Raw genomic sequence first — 16925 nt, 5'->3', positions numbered from 1 at the left:
CCTGTTGTAGGGAATTAACATCTTCCTCTAATCTTATCTCTCTCTCTCCTACACAGTAAACCTTTAGCAAAATTACTGGGTTAGATCGATTAGTAAATCATATTGCAAAATAGTTATCTGTGCTTTAACAAAATACAGTGTGTGGGTAATCTGATGTGATGGGTTCTTTGTTACTTATATGTGTATAATAAGCATATTCAGGCACCACTAAATAGACAGAATTCTGGCCTAAAACTACTTCATAACAAAATTAGTTATAGTTGATAAGACCGATACAATAAATCATTAAGAGATCCTTGAAGGAAAAAAATAACTGTAAAAGGCAACATTTAAAATATTTTTCGCCGGGCGCGGTGGCTCACGCCTGTAATCCCAGCACTTTGGGAGGCCGAGGCGGGCGGATCACAAGGTCAGGAGATCGAGACCACGGTGAAACCCCGTCTCTACTAAAAATACAAAAAAAAAAAAAAAAAAATTAGCCGGGCGCGGTTGTGGGCGCCTGTAGTCCCAGCTACTCGGGAGGCTGAGGCAGGAGAATGGCGTGAACCCGGGAGGCGGAGCTTGCAGTGAGCCGAGATCACGCCACTGCACTCCAGCCTGGGCGACAGAGCGAGACTCCGTCTCAAAAAAAAAAAAAAAAAAAAAAAAAAAATATTTTTCATATGAATATGGGACGTATAGAGGTATTTACCTTTCATATACATTTAGATTTGGATTAAACATATAATTGATAGAATAAAAAATAAGCAGTGCAGTTTTGTGATTTCCAGTATGAAGGCATTGAATAGAACTTAAAATTCAATTTGTTTATGGTTTTAGTCTAAATTTACAAAATATTTAAATGGACATAGGTCTCTCCTTTAGATATGAAGCTTAAAAATATATTCTAAACATTTTAGATATTTTTTGTGTGTTCCTGTTATAGCTTTTAAAATATTTTGGGCATTTTTTATTTTGAAATAATTTCAAAGTTACAGGAAAGTTGTTAACAATAGTAGGAAAAGCGCCTCTAAATCCTTCACTTGAATTGCCCACTTGTTAATATTTTGTCCCATTTGCTGTAGTTTTCTCTCTCTCTGTTCATAATATTTTGTGAACCATTTGAGAATAAGTTGAAACATTAACCCCTAATTTCTTCAGTGCCTATTTCCTAAGAACAAGGACATCGTGCTACCTTGCCACTGTACCATAACCTAAATCAGGAAATCAACATTGATACTGTTATTAGAAAAACTTTAGCCGAATTAAATTGAAAGGAGGTTAATTGAGCAATGAACGATTCGTGAATCGGGCAGCCCCCAGAATCAGCAGATTCAGACAGACTCCAGGGATGCCCTGTGGTCAGAACAAATTTATAGACAAAAAAAGGGAAGTGATATACAGAAACCGGCAGTGAGGTACAGAAATAGCTGGATTGGTTACATATGGGCATTTGTCTTATTTGAACACAGTCTGAACACTTAGCAGTCTGTGAGTGGTTGAAGTACGTCCGCTGGGATTGGCCAAGACTCGGCTGTTGTTACAGGTGCATACTCCTAGTTAGGTTATCAATCTTGTCTGCCTATTAAGCTAGGTTACAGTTCGTCCACCAGGACTCAAATATAGAAGTACAGAGTGCTTCTCAGGCCATATTTAGTGTAATAATGCAATCCCTTTGTCTAACTGGTAGACCTTATTCCAGTCTCATTGACATGTATTATGCATGCACATGTATATTCTGGGTCAAGATCCAATCCAGGGTCAGCAATTACATTTAGTTACCATCTCTTTTAGTCTAGAGTGGTTCCTTAGTTTTTCTTCACCTTTCGTGACTTGGACATTTTCCACAGTACAGGATTGTTGTTTTATAGACAGTCCCTCCATTTGAGTTCGTTTGATGTTTCCTAATGATTAGATTTAATTATGTACCTTTGGGCAGGAATGTTAAATTGTTCAATTTTCTGGTGATGTTAACTTTCATGTCTCAGGGCTTTTGTTTCTTAATGTTTTGGTTGCACATGAGTATTTTAATAATAGAAGGAGTTCTAATTCATAGGAGTTTATGAAATAAGACATTGGGGTTTTTTTTTTGAGACTGAGTTTTGCTCTTGTTGCCCAGGCTGGAGTGCAATGGCATGATCTCAGCTCACTGCAACCTCTGCCTCCCGGGTTAAAGTGATTCTCCTGCCTCGGCCTCCCAAGTGGCTGAGATTACAGGCAGGCGCCTCCATACCCGGCTAATTTTGTAGTTTTAGTAGAGATGGCGTTTCACCATGTTGGTCAGGCTGGTCTCGAACTCCTGACCTCAAGTGATCTACCCACTTCGGCCTCCCAAAGTGCTGGGATTACAGGCATGAGCCACTGCGCCCTGCCTGGATTTTTAAAACCAGATTAATATGCCTGTCATCTCATACATGAAGATTGATGTCTTTTTAAGTGCATAAAAAACACTAAATTATTTATGCATGTGCAATTTCCAGGCTTATTATTAACTCAACCTTCACATTGACGTTTATGCCCCTAGATTATACCCTAGAAAATTCTGTGATTAATTAATATACTTTCATTTTGCTCGAATGTTCTTAACTGCAGCGTTCTGTTTCGCATTACTTTATACTCTTACCATCTTCTCTTGCTTTGCTAAAATTATATATAATGCAAAATTGAGATTGCTGTAAAAATACATTTTGTTTCTTGATTAGTGATTGTGCCTCACATATTTAAATTCAATTTATACAATTAAAAAATTAACAATTTTTCTTAAATTCAGTTAACATTTTGTGATTTAACTTTGAGGATAATGACTGTAGAAAAATGGTTTTCAGATCAAATCATTTATGAATCATCTGAGGACCTCAGAATTCTTTCTTTACAGATTTTGCATCAGCAGCTGTGGGGCTAAGAAACCTGAATTTTTTAGCAAGGTGCTAGGCAGTTCTGGTGCAAGCAACTTAGTCGACCCCCCAGCCTTTAAGAAACACTGCAATAGAGAAAGGCCGGGTGCGGTGGCTCACACCTGTAATCCCAGAACTTTGGGAGGCTGAGGCGGGTGGATCACTTGAAGTCAGGAGTTTGAGACCAGCCTGGCCAACGTGGTGAAACCCTGTCTCTACTAAAAATACAAAAATTAGCTAGGCGTGGTGGCAGATGCCTGTATTCCCAGCTACTTGGGAGGCTGAGGCAGGAGAATCACTTGAATCCGGGAGGCAGAGGTTGCAGTGAGCCAAAATCTTGCCACTGTACTCTAACCTGGACAAGAGCAAAACTCTATCTCAGGGGGAGGGGGGTGTAGAAATATCAAGAAGGGGTGGAGAGGTGGGGAATGACTTCTAACAAATGCCATATTCAGTGTACCCAATAGAACTGAAAGAAAAAAAAATCAGCATTCCTACAGTCATGTCTCATTGTTTCTTATCAAAACGAACACTGTAGTTTTAAGTTTATAAAAATGAAAAATGATATTTGCATAGTCTGACAGTAAGATATTTTTAGCAAATATTATTTTATAGCTGTACAATTTATCGGACCATTCACTTAAGTAGTGTAGCTGGGAAGAAAGAACAATAGTAAGATCTAGTCAGGTATTTTTGTTGTATTGAATTTGATGACATGATATAAACTAGATACAACTAGAAAGTAGGTTAAAAGATTTTGGGGCCAGGTGTGGTGGGTCACTCCTGTAATCCCAGCACTTTAGGAGGCTGAAGTGGGTGGATGACTTAAGTCCAGGAGTTGGAGGCCAGCCTGGGCAACATGACAAAACTCTGTCTGTACAAAAAATACAGAAATTAACCAGGCATGGTGTCACATACCTGTACTTCCAGCTACTTGGGAAGCTGAGGTGGGAGGATTGCTTGAGCCTGGGAGGTCGAGGCTGCACTGAGCGGTAACCAGCCTGTGCACTCTAGCCTGGGCAACAGAGACCCTATGTCAAAAAAAAATTTTTTTAATAGTAGTGTTGTTACTTAAATAGAACTTCTAGTGTCTTTTTTTAATAAGCCCTCCCACAGACACAGACACACACACACACCCCTTCTTACGGAGGGATATATTCAAGACTGTGGGGAATGCATATGCTTCTGTTTTTGAGAAATATGCATGACAGAAAATAATTATAATTTGCCTGAATGATTTTTAATTTAATCATAAGCTGACTAAAATAGGTTTGTGGCTAAATTAATGTGTTCAGAAGCTGATTTTATTGAGTTAAACTTTCGCTGAACTTTATTAAAACCCTTGCAACAGAAATTAATCTTAAGAAATGAGGAAATGGAAAGGTTAATTTACATTAAGTGTACTCAAGAAGAAAAAATGAATTTAAAACAGTTGTTATCCCGGAGTCTGTAGATCTTTGTGCATCAAATATTCATTTTTTCCAAGTTACAACTTTATTTGTAACTTGTATGCATAAACATTTGCTCCAAAATCTGGTATTACTTTTTTGTTTCAATTCCAAAATCAATATATATGAGAAATTTTATATAGAAACTTAATTTATAGCATTAAAAATGTATTACCCACTACAATGTGGCCTGGGTGACAGCGAGACTCTGTCTCTAAAAAAAAAAAAGAAAGAAAGAAAAAGTATTACATCTTATGAGAATTGAAATTCCAGAAAGTCCAAAATTTCAGAATACATTTTTTTGAAGAAGAGTTGATATTGTCTGTTTGTAAGTTGTATGAAATAACAATGACAGGTAGCAAAAGTTAAGTATGAGCATAGCTAGTAAGAAGGTTTTTTAGAAAGCATTAGTTTGTGAAAATGTTGGTTAAGTTGTATGTTTATAGTTATGATGCATTTTTGGCCCTGGAAAACTCCAAATTATTTAGTACGCTTATGGAGTTATTATTTGCTTTGTTTTTAAAAAAGCATTTAAAAATATTGCTGTGAATTAACTTTAGATGCTTGTAAACTTTGTAAACATTCAGTTTTCTTACTTAAAAGTATATTTTTAGTTGGATACACATTAAAAGAGGCAAAGAAACCTTTGCCACATATATTTTAAAGTTTTGGAAATTAAGGCTGAGCTGTTTCAGTACCAATTATAATCTTGTAGTAAATGAAATGGATTAGTTTAAAGCTATCAATATTTTCTTATGTATTTTTTTTTTTTTTTTGGCAAATACTAACAAAATAAAAGTTATACACAATACCTTAGGGTATAATTGTTATTAGATTCTCATGACAGGTCTTCTGAGATTCTCAGTCACATTCAGTGGTGGAATGGTGACATGTGTCATGGTTAAGAGCCAAGGCTTCGGAGTGAAACTTGCCTTAGATTTGGGAAAAAGTACTTAACTTTCCTTTTTTTTTTTTTTTTTTTTGAGACGGAGTCTCGCTCTGTCGCCCAGGCTGGAGTGCAGTGGCCGGATCTCAGCTCACTGCAAACTCCGCCTCCCGGGTTCACACCATTCTCCTGCCTCAGCCTCCCGAGTAGCTGGTACTACAGGCGCCCGCCACCTCGCCCGGCTAGTTTTTTGTATTTTTTTAGTAGAGACGGGGTTTCGCCGTGTTAGCCAGGATGGTCTCGATCTCCTGACCTCATGATCTGCCCGTCTCGGCCTCCCAAAGTGCTGGGATTACAGGCTTGAGCCACCGCGCCCGGCCGTACTTAACTTTCTTAAGCCTCAAAGTCCTTATCTGTAAAATGGAATAAGCAGTGGTCTGAGGAGCAAATGAGGTAATATCTATAAATTTGTAGCACAGAGGTGGGCCAATATAAGTACCCAATAAATGTTAGTTGCTACTAATGGCATTGCTGCTTTTCACGGTTTTATAACAGTTGTGCCAGGTGAAATTTCTGAAGTCCTACCTCACTTGTTTCTGGGACAGAATCACTTACGGAGAATAGTTTTGGTAAAATTTTCTTTTCCCATAGTTTTTTCTGCTTTTATTAGTTTGAAAGATTGCCCGTGTTTAGCTGTTTTCCTTATCCTGAATTAGAAGTAGAAGGCTACAGTTCATTTAGTAGTAGCATCGTAAAGAGGAGCTTCCTGTAGCTTGGTCTCCTTTAGGATATATACGGTATCCTGCTGGTCATGGTTTTTGACAGTGAGTATTTCAAATGAGGCAGACCCTGGTGAGATATTTTCCAGCCAGCTTGACCCCCTGTTAGGGCAGGCAGAGTGGGGTTTTGCTCTCCTGAAATGCCCCAGAGAAGATGGGGGGTGGTGGAGCTACTATCTTCACAACAGAAGATCTTTTAGAGAATTCCATTGTCAGCCAATTATTAATTTTTACATATAGTTTTTTTTACATTTACATAGAGATGCTTATATTGAATCTTAAAAGGTAGTCCTATGTAGCTGTATCAGAAACCAAAAGCGCTCTTTCAGACCACTTTTATTAACTCAGGTATTATGAAAGGAATCACTGAAGAATATGAAAGCTCAAATAAGATTAAAAAATGCTTTAATACTGCCGCAGAAGTCTCAGTTCAAGAGCAGGCAATAGAATGTAGAGAATGTTTACCTTATGACTAGATACAACCTCCCAAGAAAAACTGGATCCTGCAGGGCAGCTGGTCTTCACAGTTCCTGCTGGGACTACAGTTGCTGGGAGTCATTCAATCACTTTTCTCTTTTTAAGGGAGTTAAGTACAGGTAAAGGAACTCTCCTAGCAAAGATCTTAATAATCTCTTGATTATCAATGTCTATGGAGGCTTTTTAGTCCTTCCTTTGCTTCTGCATTCTTGACCCCTGGCTTCTTTCACCTATTCTCTCCTAATTCTCCTGTCTTTCTGAATGGGCCATTCCAATGTTCTTCTACTTCTTTCCGTCACCAGTGTTGGTGTTGCCTATGGTTCTGTTGTGTGCATTTCTGATATATATAAACACTCTGGGGAGTCTTATTGACAGATTTCACAATTACTGAAACATTGTCAATTCTGGCCTTGATCGCTATGTTAAACTCTGGTCCCTATCTCCAACTTTATGGTCCTTTTTTTTTTTTTTTTTTTTTTAGCTATACCATAGCTGTCTCAAATTAAACTTGTTAAACTGAATGCATCATTTTCATTACTACCACAATCCTCTAATTCTCTGCCCCTCTAAAAGCCATCTTTTCCTGCTGGATTTTCTGACTTTGTGAATGGCACTATTGTCTAGCAATTTAGGTCAAAACCATGACTAGTATTAGATACTTTCCTCTCCATCAAATCTTTTTCAATCCTGTTACCCTACTGCTACTGACTAGGCCTGGGTAATGTCAATGCTTATATAATAAAGGCTGGATACCTTAACCTGGATTTTAAGCTTGTGGGCAAGAACAAATGAAACTATGAAAAAATGGGCTGTATAAAGGGTATTAAGTGCCACACTCTGTTGAACTGTTTGATGAAACTGGCTTTAATGATCCAGAAGAAGCCTTACATTTGAATGCATTCTGTTCTTTCAAAACTGCTGCTAACCAGTTTTCATGTTTTTTTTTTTTTTTTTTTTTTTTTTTTTTTTTTTTGAGACGGAGTCTCACTCTGTCACCCAGGCTGGAGTGCAGTGGCGCGATCTCGGCTCACTGCAAGCTCCGCCTCCCGGGTTCACGCCATTCTCCCGCCTCAGCCTCCGAGTAGCTGGGACTACAGGCGCCCGCCACCGCGCCCGGCTAGTTTTTTGTATTTTTAGTAGAGACAGGGTTTCACCATGTTAGCCAGGATGGTCTCGATCTTCTGACCTCGTGATCCACCCGCCTCGGCCTCCCAAAGTGCTGGGATTACAGGCTTGAGCCACCGCGCCCGGCCCCAGTTTTCATGTTTATTACCGTTTGCTGCTGCTGGAAAAAAGTTAGGAGCTACTACGTTTTACTCATTTCATCTTTGAATAACAGCAGCAGCACAAATCCCAGGATTCTCAAAGCAGTTCCGACCACAACAAACCAAAACCTAAACTACAGAGAAATGGGAAACAGGTGTGTCTGGTTTAATAAAAAGGGAAAGCGTCATCAGGTGGCCACATCCTTTCCTTGTCATTCATATCCCCAACCTCCAGATCCCTTCTACTCTTGTAAGTTTGAATACAGTCAAGGTTAGTTGGGTAAAAAACTGATGTTGATTATGATTAAAAAGAGATACAAAACTCAGCATCTCCTTCGTTAAAAACAAAGGTTGAGAAACTTGATAAAAAAACTAAAATATTATTATTTATTATTATTATTATTATTATTATTACTATTTTGAGATGGAATCTCGCTCTGTCACCCAGGTTGGAGTGCAGTGGTATGATCTCAGCTCACTGCAACCTCTGCCTCCCGGATTCAACTGATTCTCCTGCCTCAGCCTCCCGAGTAGCTGGTACTACAGGCGCCTGCCACCACGCCTGGCTAATTTTTGTATTTTTAGTAGAGACGGGGTTTCACCATATTGGCCAGGCTGGTCTCGAACTCCTGACCTTGTGATCCGCCCACCTCAGCCTCCCAAAGTGCTGGGATTACAGGCGTGAGTCACCGCGCCCGGCCAAAAAACTAAAATATTCTTATAGCTAGCTGGGAGAGATCTTAATCTTTCCACATAGACAGATACCCTCATATCCACAGGAGGCCATGTGGACTAAAACCAAACTGAGTCCATTACTCATTCCCTCACCGGCTCTTCCTGTGGCTCTTCTTAGACCTTTCGGGAGACTTTGAGTATCTCCTGTGTCTGTGACTACGGTGATGACCTGGGGACTTGGAACGGGATCTGTGCCGCCGATCTCGGGACCTGCTGCGGTGACGTCTTGGACTCTTGCTCCGATGCTTTTCTCGGCGCGGGGCGGGGCTTCTCCTTTTGGGAGATCGATTCCGCCTTCTAGGAGAGCGACTCCTACTCTCCTTCTGTAGCGCAGTGTGGGAGAGTGACCGGGCTTGTCCAAGTCTCCGGAGCTTCTCCGGCGGTGATCAGGTGATGGCGCTCTTTCCAACTTCACATCCTCCTCTTCTTCCTCTTCGCTGGACTCCACATCATCCATGTCCTCTTCCAGAGCACTAACTCGAGGCTCCAGCTGCTCAGCTTCCTCTGATACCTAGCGTTTCTGCAGCCGGAGCAGAATGATACCGCAGACTCTCTCACTGTGCAATAGTTCATCAATAAATTCATCAACATGCATCAATTCAAACTCTCCATTTCGGTTCTGGCTCTTGATTTTTCGACAGTCTTTGTACAAAGGCTCCAAGTACTTGTAGCCATCAACTGCAGTGCAGCCTCATGTAAAATGCCCCCAGCATGCGGACATACTTGAAATCTTCATTTTTGATAAACTCTACAGTGATATCCTTCTCGGGTTGAATTTGAAGCATCTTCAAGGTTAAACACAGAAAGCGTGTTGGTTTTATGTTGCCACCATAGATGCCACCCACAAACCTTAACTCCATGGCTCTACAGACTACAAGCCCCAGCCGTAAGTCCAAAGCACCGCTCTTTCCAGTACTCGGACTCATAGATTCGAGTTCGAATGATCTTCTCTGCCAGATACTGAGCGTTGGTGCGGTGGGTGCTGTGCGCATCCTTCACTGTACGGTTAGCCATTTTAGAATCTTTTATGTAGAGTATTAATTGAAGAATATAAAAATTTTATAGCTTTCTCAAATGCAGAGTTCCTTAATCAGAATATGATGAAATAATTTCGTTCAGAAATGCTTCATTAATCTGCCATTGTTAGGAATAAGATGATTTTTCAAAAAACTTAAGCTCACTATCCTAAGTCCCTTTTTTAAAAAAATGAGATATGGCCGGGCGTGGTGGCTCACGTCTGTAACCCCAGCACTTTGGGAGGCCGAGGCGGGCGGATCACGAGATCAGGAGATAGAGACCATCCTGGCTAACATGGTGAAACCCCGTCTCTACTAAAAACATACAAAAAATTAGCCAGGCGTGGTGGCGGGCGCCTGTAGTCCCAGCTACCCAGGAGGCTGAGGCAGGAGAATGGTGTGAACCCAGGGGGCGGAGCTTGCAGTGAGCCGAGATGCACCACTGCACTCCAGCCTGGGCGACAGAGCGATACTCTGTCTCAAAATAAATAAGTAAATAATAAAAATAAAAATAAAAAAAGAGATGTAGGCCAGGCGCGGTGGCTCAAGCCTGTAATCCCAGCACTTTGGGAGGCCGAGGCGGGCGGATCACGAGGTCAGGAGGTCGAGACCATCCTGGCTCACACGGTGAAACCCCGTCTCTACTAAAAAATACAAAAAACTAGCGGGGCGAGGTGGCGGGCGCCTGTAGTCCCAGCTACTGGGGAGGCTGAGGCAGGAGAATGGCGTGAACCCGGGAGGCGGAGCTTGCAGTGAGCTGAGATCCGGCCACTGCACTCCAGCCTGGGCGACAGAGCGATACTCTGTCTCAAAATAAATAAGTAAATAATAAAAATAAAAAAAGAGATGTAAATCTCTTTCATCCTCAATGCTATGCAAAATATGGATTATAAATTATCTTCTATCATTTCTAATCTGAAAAAACAGATGACCAAACTACTTAGAATTGATCGAAGTCAAAGGGTTCAGCTGTTGTGGTTTTGGACGAGGCAAGTTCACTGGTTTTAATGGGAACACTGACACCTCTACAGGCTGTTCAGAAAGGACAGAATTCAAACAATACAGAACAACACAGGGTAAAACAATGTCAGTGCCTCTTCAGTTATTCCCTTTGCCAAATACTTACGGCATTAATAAAACTTTGGTGTTCTTTTAAATCTTTATAAAACACACATTCATTCTTTCTCTTTACACACACACACATACACACACACACACACACACAGAGGGATAAATACATGGAAATAATCTATACATATTTTGTGACTTTGCTATTTTGCTCGAACAGCATCTTGGAGATTTGTGTGCGTATGTACATATATGTGCATGCTTTTTCATAATATATACTTCTCTATTGATGAGCATTTTGTATTTTTAGTAGAGACGGAATTTCACCATATTGGCCAGGCTGGTCTCAAACTCCTGACGTTGTGATCCGCCCACCTCAGCCTCCCAAAGTGCTGGGATTACAGGCATGAGAAATCACACCCGGCCAAAAATAGTATATAGGTACATAAAACAACCATGTCATAATAAAATGGGATCATAGTAACATCAAGATTTGATTTTTATCTATTCATTGAAATTTATTATGTACAGGCCATGTATTCTTTATCTCATTTGAAAATAACAATTAAATGAGGCATACGCTACTGTAATAAACATTTCGCCAAGGAAGAATCAGTATCAGGTTAAGTAACAGGCCCAAGTATGTTGTATCTTTGTGCAGCCGAAGGCACATACGAGAGATTCCTAAGTGTAAAATTAATAGATTAAGGGGAACACACATTTTAGATTCTGGTAGATGCTGCTAGTTGTACTCCTCCCACAAAAACTATATCAGTTTAATTCCAGCAGCCAGGTATGAGAGCACGTTTCCCCATATTCTCACACTGAATAGTGTAAATCTTTCCATGTTTTCCCAATTTGTATTTACTTGATTATTAAAATGGAACCTATTTTCATGTGCGTATTGGTATTATTTGTATTTTTTTATTATACTTTAAGTTCTGGGGTACATGTGCAGAACGTGCAGGTTTGTTACCTAGTTATACACATGCCATGGTGGTTTGCTGCACCCATCAACCCGTCATCTACATTAGGTATGTCTCCTAATGCTATCCCTCCCCTAGCCCCCCACCCCGTGACAGACCTCAGTATGTGCTGTTGCCCTCCCTGTGTTGATTTCATTGTTCAACTCCCACTTATGAGTGAGAACATGCAGTGTTTGGTTTTCTATTCCTGTATTAGCTGAGAATGATGGTTTCCAGCTTCATCCATGTCCCTGCAAAGGACATGAACTCATCCTTTTTATGGCTGCATAGTATTCCATGGTGTATATGTACCACATTTTCTTTATCCAGCCTATCATTGATGGGCATTTGTGTTGGTTTCAAGTCTTTGCTATTGTGAACAGTGCTGCAATAAACATACATGTGCATGTGTCTTTACAGTAGAATGATTTCTAATCCTTTGGGTATATACCCAGTAATAGGATTACTGGGTCAAATGGTATTTTTGGCTCTAGATCCTTGAGGAATTGCCACACTGTCTTCCACAATGGTTGAACTAATTTACACTCCCACCAACAGTGTAAAAATGTTCCTATTTCTCCACATCCTCTCCAGCATCTGTTGTTTCTTGACATTTTAATGATCGCCATTCTAACTTGTGTGAGATGGTATCTCACTGTGGTTTTGGTTTGCATTTCTCTAATGACCAGTGATAATGAGCTTTTTTTCCTATGTTTGTTGGCCACATAAATGTCTTCTTTTGAGAAGTGTCTGTTCATATCCTTTGCCCACTTTTTGATGGGGTTGTTTTTTTCTTGTAAATTTGTTTAAGTTCCTTGTAGATTCTGGATATTAGCCCTTTGTCAGATGGATAGATTACAAAAATTTTCTCCCATTCTGTAGGTTGCCTGTTTACTCTGATGATAGTTTCTTCTGTGATGCAGAAGCTTCTTAGTTTAATTAGATCCCATTTGTCAATTTTGGCTTCTGTTGCCATTGCTTTATGTTTTAGTCATGAAGTCTTTGCCCATGCCTATGTCCTGAGTGGTATTGCCTACGTTTTCTTCTAGGGTTTTTATGGTTTTAGGTCTTACTATTTGTATTTTTCCTGTGAATTGCTCTTCCATGTTGTTTGCACAGTATTCTCTTGGATGATGAGTCTTTTTAAAATTATTTTTAAGTGCATAGAGCAGTTACGTACATGCATTTTTTGTCATGTATGTTTCTTTCCATCAGGTGCATGTGTCTGGCTTTGTTTATGATGGCTTTTGTCTTACAGGACATTCAAAGTTTTGTGTACAAAATTCCAGTCTTTCCCCTGCTTTTATGTTTTGCTTAGAAGACCTAGGAACCTCCAAATCTTAAGTACACTCTTTCCTATTTTCTTCTTTTATGGCTTGTCTAACTTTCTTTTCATTTGAAATTTTGATTGTTCATGGCGTAGGATAGAAATCTAGTTGTATTTTTGCCTGCATTGATTTCAGAGTATGCTAGCAGCATTTATTAAATAGACCTTTCTTTCTCCCACCAAAATGAAATGCTGCCTATGGTATATATCAGGAGCCCTTTTCATTTCAAGGTTGCTTAGATATACAATCACTATTTTAAGACCAGGGAAAGGAGTCTCTGGACTGCTACACATGCAGGGATTTGTGTACTTTCAGCCCCCACTCTTTTCTTTTCTTTTCTTTTGTTTTTTCTCTGTATTAGTCCATTCTCACACTGCTATAAAGAAATAGCCATGATTGGGTAGTTTATAAAGGAAAGAAGTTTAATTGACTCACAGTTCCATATGGCTGGGGAGGCCTCAGAAAACTTATAATCATGGCGGAAGGGGAAGGGGAAATAGGTACCTTCTTCACAAGGTGGCAGGAGAGAGAGAGCAGTGAAACCCTGTTTCTACTAAAAATATAAAAATCAGCTGGTTGTGGTGGCACGCACCTGTACTCCCAGCTAGCTGGGAGGCTGAGACAGGAGAATCACTGGAACCCAGGAGGTGGAGGTTGCAGTGAGCTGAAATCACACCACTGCACTCCAACCTAGGTGACACAGTGTGACTTCGTCTCAATAAAAAAAAGAAAGATTAACTTTTAAAGGCTCATGAGATTACATCAGGCCTTTCTGGATGATCCACAATAATATTCCTGTCTTAAGGTCAACTGATTAGTAACCTTAATTACTCCTGCAGTATCCCTTTTGGCCTGTTATGTCACATGTTCACAGATGTGACTAGGAGGTGAGGGTCATGGGGATCAACATTTTGCCAACCACAATAGGTATATACAGATATTAAAAATACATTGAATTAGATCCTTAAAATATGTACCTTTTACCATATATATATATATAGCACGTAAATAAGAAGTAAAACTTAGTATATGGATATTTACTTCAAGTAGAACTGATCTGACTAATGGTCAGATAATGAGTGATGGGGGTGGGTATTTTTGAGCTGGGACTGAAAAGGTAATTAAGACAGTGACATGGAATCAGGGCAGAAAGGCAATTTGGCAAAGAAACAGTCTGAGAAAAGTCACAAGTTGGCTGGGTGCCGTGGCTTACGCCTGTAATCCCAGCACTTTTGGAGGCTGAGGCGGGTATATCACTTGAGGTCAGGAGTTCAAGACCAGCCTGGCCAACATGGTGAAACCCCCATCTTTACTAAAACTACAAAAAAAAAAAAAAAAAAAAAAAAAAAAAGGTAGCCAGGTGTGGTAGCACGCACCTGTAATCCCAGCTACTTGGGAGGCTGAGGCATGAGAATTGCTTGAACCCGAAAGGCAGAGGTTGCAGTGAGCTGAGATAGTGCCACTGCACTCCAGCCTAGGTGACAGAGTGAGACTCCATCTCAACAAACAAACACAAAGCCACAGGTAAGAAGATACAGAATGTACAAGGAGAAAAGAGTTCAGCTGGAACCAGGCAAAAGCATGTGTAAGAGCAGGAAAAATTAAGAATGGAGAGATGGATTTGGATCAGATTATCTGGCATTTCCCATCAATCATAGATTGGAGTTGAGTGATTGGAGGCAGGGAAATATTAGAAGACTGTTGCAGGAGGTCGGGCAACAAATAAAGTGGGCCTGAAAAAGCACTGTGGTGTCAGGAGTCAAGGCGCAGTGATGGTTGTAATAAAGACTGCAGAAATTAAAATGAAAGTGACTTTCCAAAATGAAAGGTGGCATTCTGGCTTGTAGTAGAGACTTCTAGTTGTCCCCCAGGTCAGTTCTCCACTTTTCTAGTTATTCAACCCTTCAGTTTTAACTTGGCACTGAGAATAAAGATATTTTTCAGTCTCTCTCCTAGCGAGGCATGACTGTATGAGTAAGTTCTAGTCAACGGAACGTGAGTGGAAGCGACATGCAGCTTCCAGTATGCATGCCCTTAGTGGGCTATGGATGTCATGCCAGCGATCCATCTTGGGACATGATGGATCTTGACACTCCCTAGGAATAATGGAGCAATTAAAATAAAGGAACGTGGATATTTACCACCATGGAGCAGCTCCAGGGCTGCTGAATACAGCTGTGCAGTTGTGAGCACCATTCCCATAGACCACAGTGTGAATGGGACTCTGTGAAGTTGTGCAGTGCACATCCTGCACAACCATACCCAGTAACCCAGAAACACCTGTGCAGTTAGGATAGACTGGAGGAGTAACTCTTGGGAAGCTTACACCTGGGCTGTTTAAACTACTATTATTTTGGATCTCTGTTTCAGCTTCTGAACCTATATTACAAGTAGTACAAGGTTCTGAATCATAGATAGCAACTTGGGTGTTTTAGTGTCCTTTAGCAAAGGAAGAAAGGTCGAAAGGAGTAGTAGACAAGGGGTGAGATGAACTGAAGATTGCTTGAGTGAATGCTGAGTGCAAAGCACTATAGTAAGAGCCATGGGGAGTATAAAGAAAGCACAGTTCCTGCCCTCTAGGAACTTAAAATCTAATGAGGACAAACATATTTATGCCAATAATTTTATAGAATATCACTCTCAAGAAATGTATACTCTAGTGCAGAAAAAAATATGTATTTTTTTATTTTTATTATTTTATTTTAATTATTTTATTTTATTTATTTTATTTTAATAGAGACAGGGTCTTGCCCAGGCTGGTCTCCAACTCCTGAGCCCAAACGATCCTCCTGTCTTGGCCTCTCAGATTGCTAGGATTACAGGCATGAGCCACTGCACCAGGCCCTATGCCAATAATTTTTATAGGAGTAAAGTGTGGCTTTAGAGGCAACAATCTAGTAAGAAAAAGACATTGAAACCAGTAACATTAATATGAGCAGTGAAGCAAATCCTGGAGGTGCCCCGATATGAAGCAGAATGTAACCAGCTAGCCTCAAGTTTCCAAATCACAACATTTGTCACTTTTCCCTTAAGATATTCTTACATTATGAGATTCAGCACTAATTTTTCCATTTCAGTGCCCTGAGACATCTGGCTTCTGTAGCACATAAGCAGTCTGCCTAGTATATTTTAAGGATTGTTTTTCTCCGCAAACAAAAAGGAAAAATCAATATTTTTTATTTGCACAAGAAAATGAAAACCTGCTTGGCCTCAGAGGAACAAAACATCTAATTTATTTTACAATGTTTTCTAAATATTACTCTAGAGAAGCTTATATTTATGGTAGTATTTGAATATGACCTTTAAAATACATTGTTTGGGTAGCTTTGTTTTAAACAGACTATGATAATAATATGAGGGGAAATGCAGTTGAAAAATGAATGTGTATATGTTTACTGTGTATGTGAGGGCCAGCCCCAAATCCTGCAGAACCTTTTCTCAATATTAAGATCATTCTCATTGCAGCAGCATTCGGCTATTAAAACCCACCTCAAACAGCTACTGGGGACCAATTAGGAGAATGACTCTACTAAACCCTGTGCATGTCTGGTTTATGAGACAAATTCGATGTTTTCTAAAACTTTTATTTTAAATTTAATTTTTATTTTTGGTTCTGCACACGTGCAGGATATGCAGGTTTGTTACACAGGTAAACGTGTGCCATGGTGGTTTGCTGCACCTGTCAACCCATCAGCTAGGTATTAAGCGTCACATACATTAACTATTTTTCCTAATGCTCTCCCTCCCTCCACCCCACCCCCCTGACAGGCCCCAGTGTGTGTTGTTTCCCTCCCTGTATCTATGTGCTCTCATTGTTCAGCTCCCACTTATAAGTGACAACATGTGGTGTTTGGTTTTCTGTTCCTGCATTAGTTTGCTGAGGATAATGGCTTCCAGCTCCATCCATGTTCCTTCAAAGGACATGATCTCGTTCCTTTTTATGGCTGTATAGTATTCCATGGTGTATATGTACCACATTTTCTTCATCCAGTCTATCACTGATAGACATTTGGGTTGACTTCGCTATTGTGAATAATGCTGCAATGAACACATGTGTGCATGTATCTTTGTAATAGAATGATTTA

At 40.1% G+C, this 16925-nt stretch overlaps 1 protein-coding gene and 1 pseudogene across 1 annotated transcript in view; one reads left to right on the top strand and one right to left on the bottom strand.

Moving 5' to 3' along the window:
* The window catches only part of TRDMT1 (tRNA aspartic acid methyltransferase 1), a 687969-nt gene that overhangs the window by 231308 nt on the left and 439736 nt on the right, over positions 1 to 16925 (top strand). The gene's annotated exons all lie outside the window — the stretch shown is intronic.
* Positions 8541 to 9477, bottom strand: LOC126963241 (pre-mRNA-splicing factor 38A-like; annotated as a pseudogene).

The sequence above is a fragment of the Macaca thibetana genome, chromosome 9 (genome assembly GCF_024542745.1).
Source record: "Macaca thibetana thibetana isolate TM-01 chromosome 9, ASM2454274v1, whole genome shotgun sequence".
In the NCBI taxonomy this organism is placed as follows: domain Eukaryota; kingdom Metazoa; phylum Chordata; class Mammalia; order Primates; family Cercopithecidae; genus Macaca; species Macaca thibetana.
Note: the sequence above shows the minus strand (reverse complement) of the source record. Positions and strands in the feature narration are given on the sequence as shown.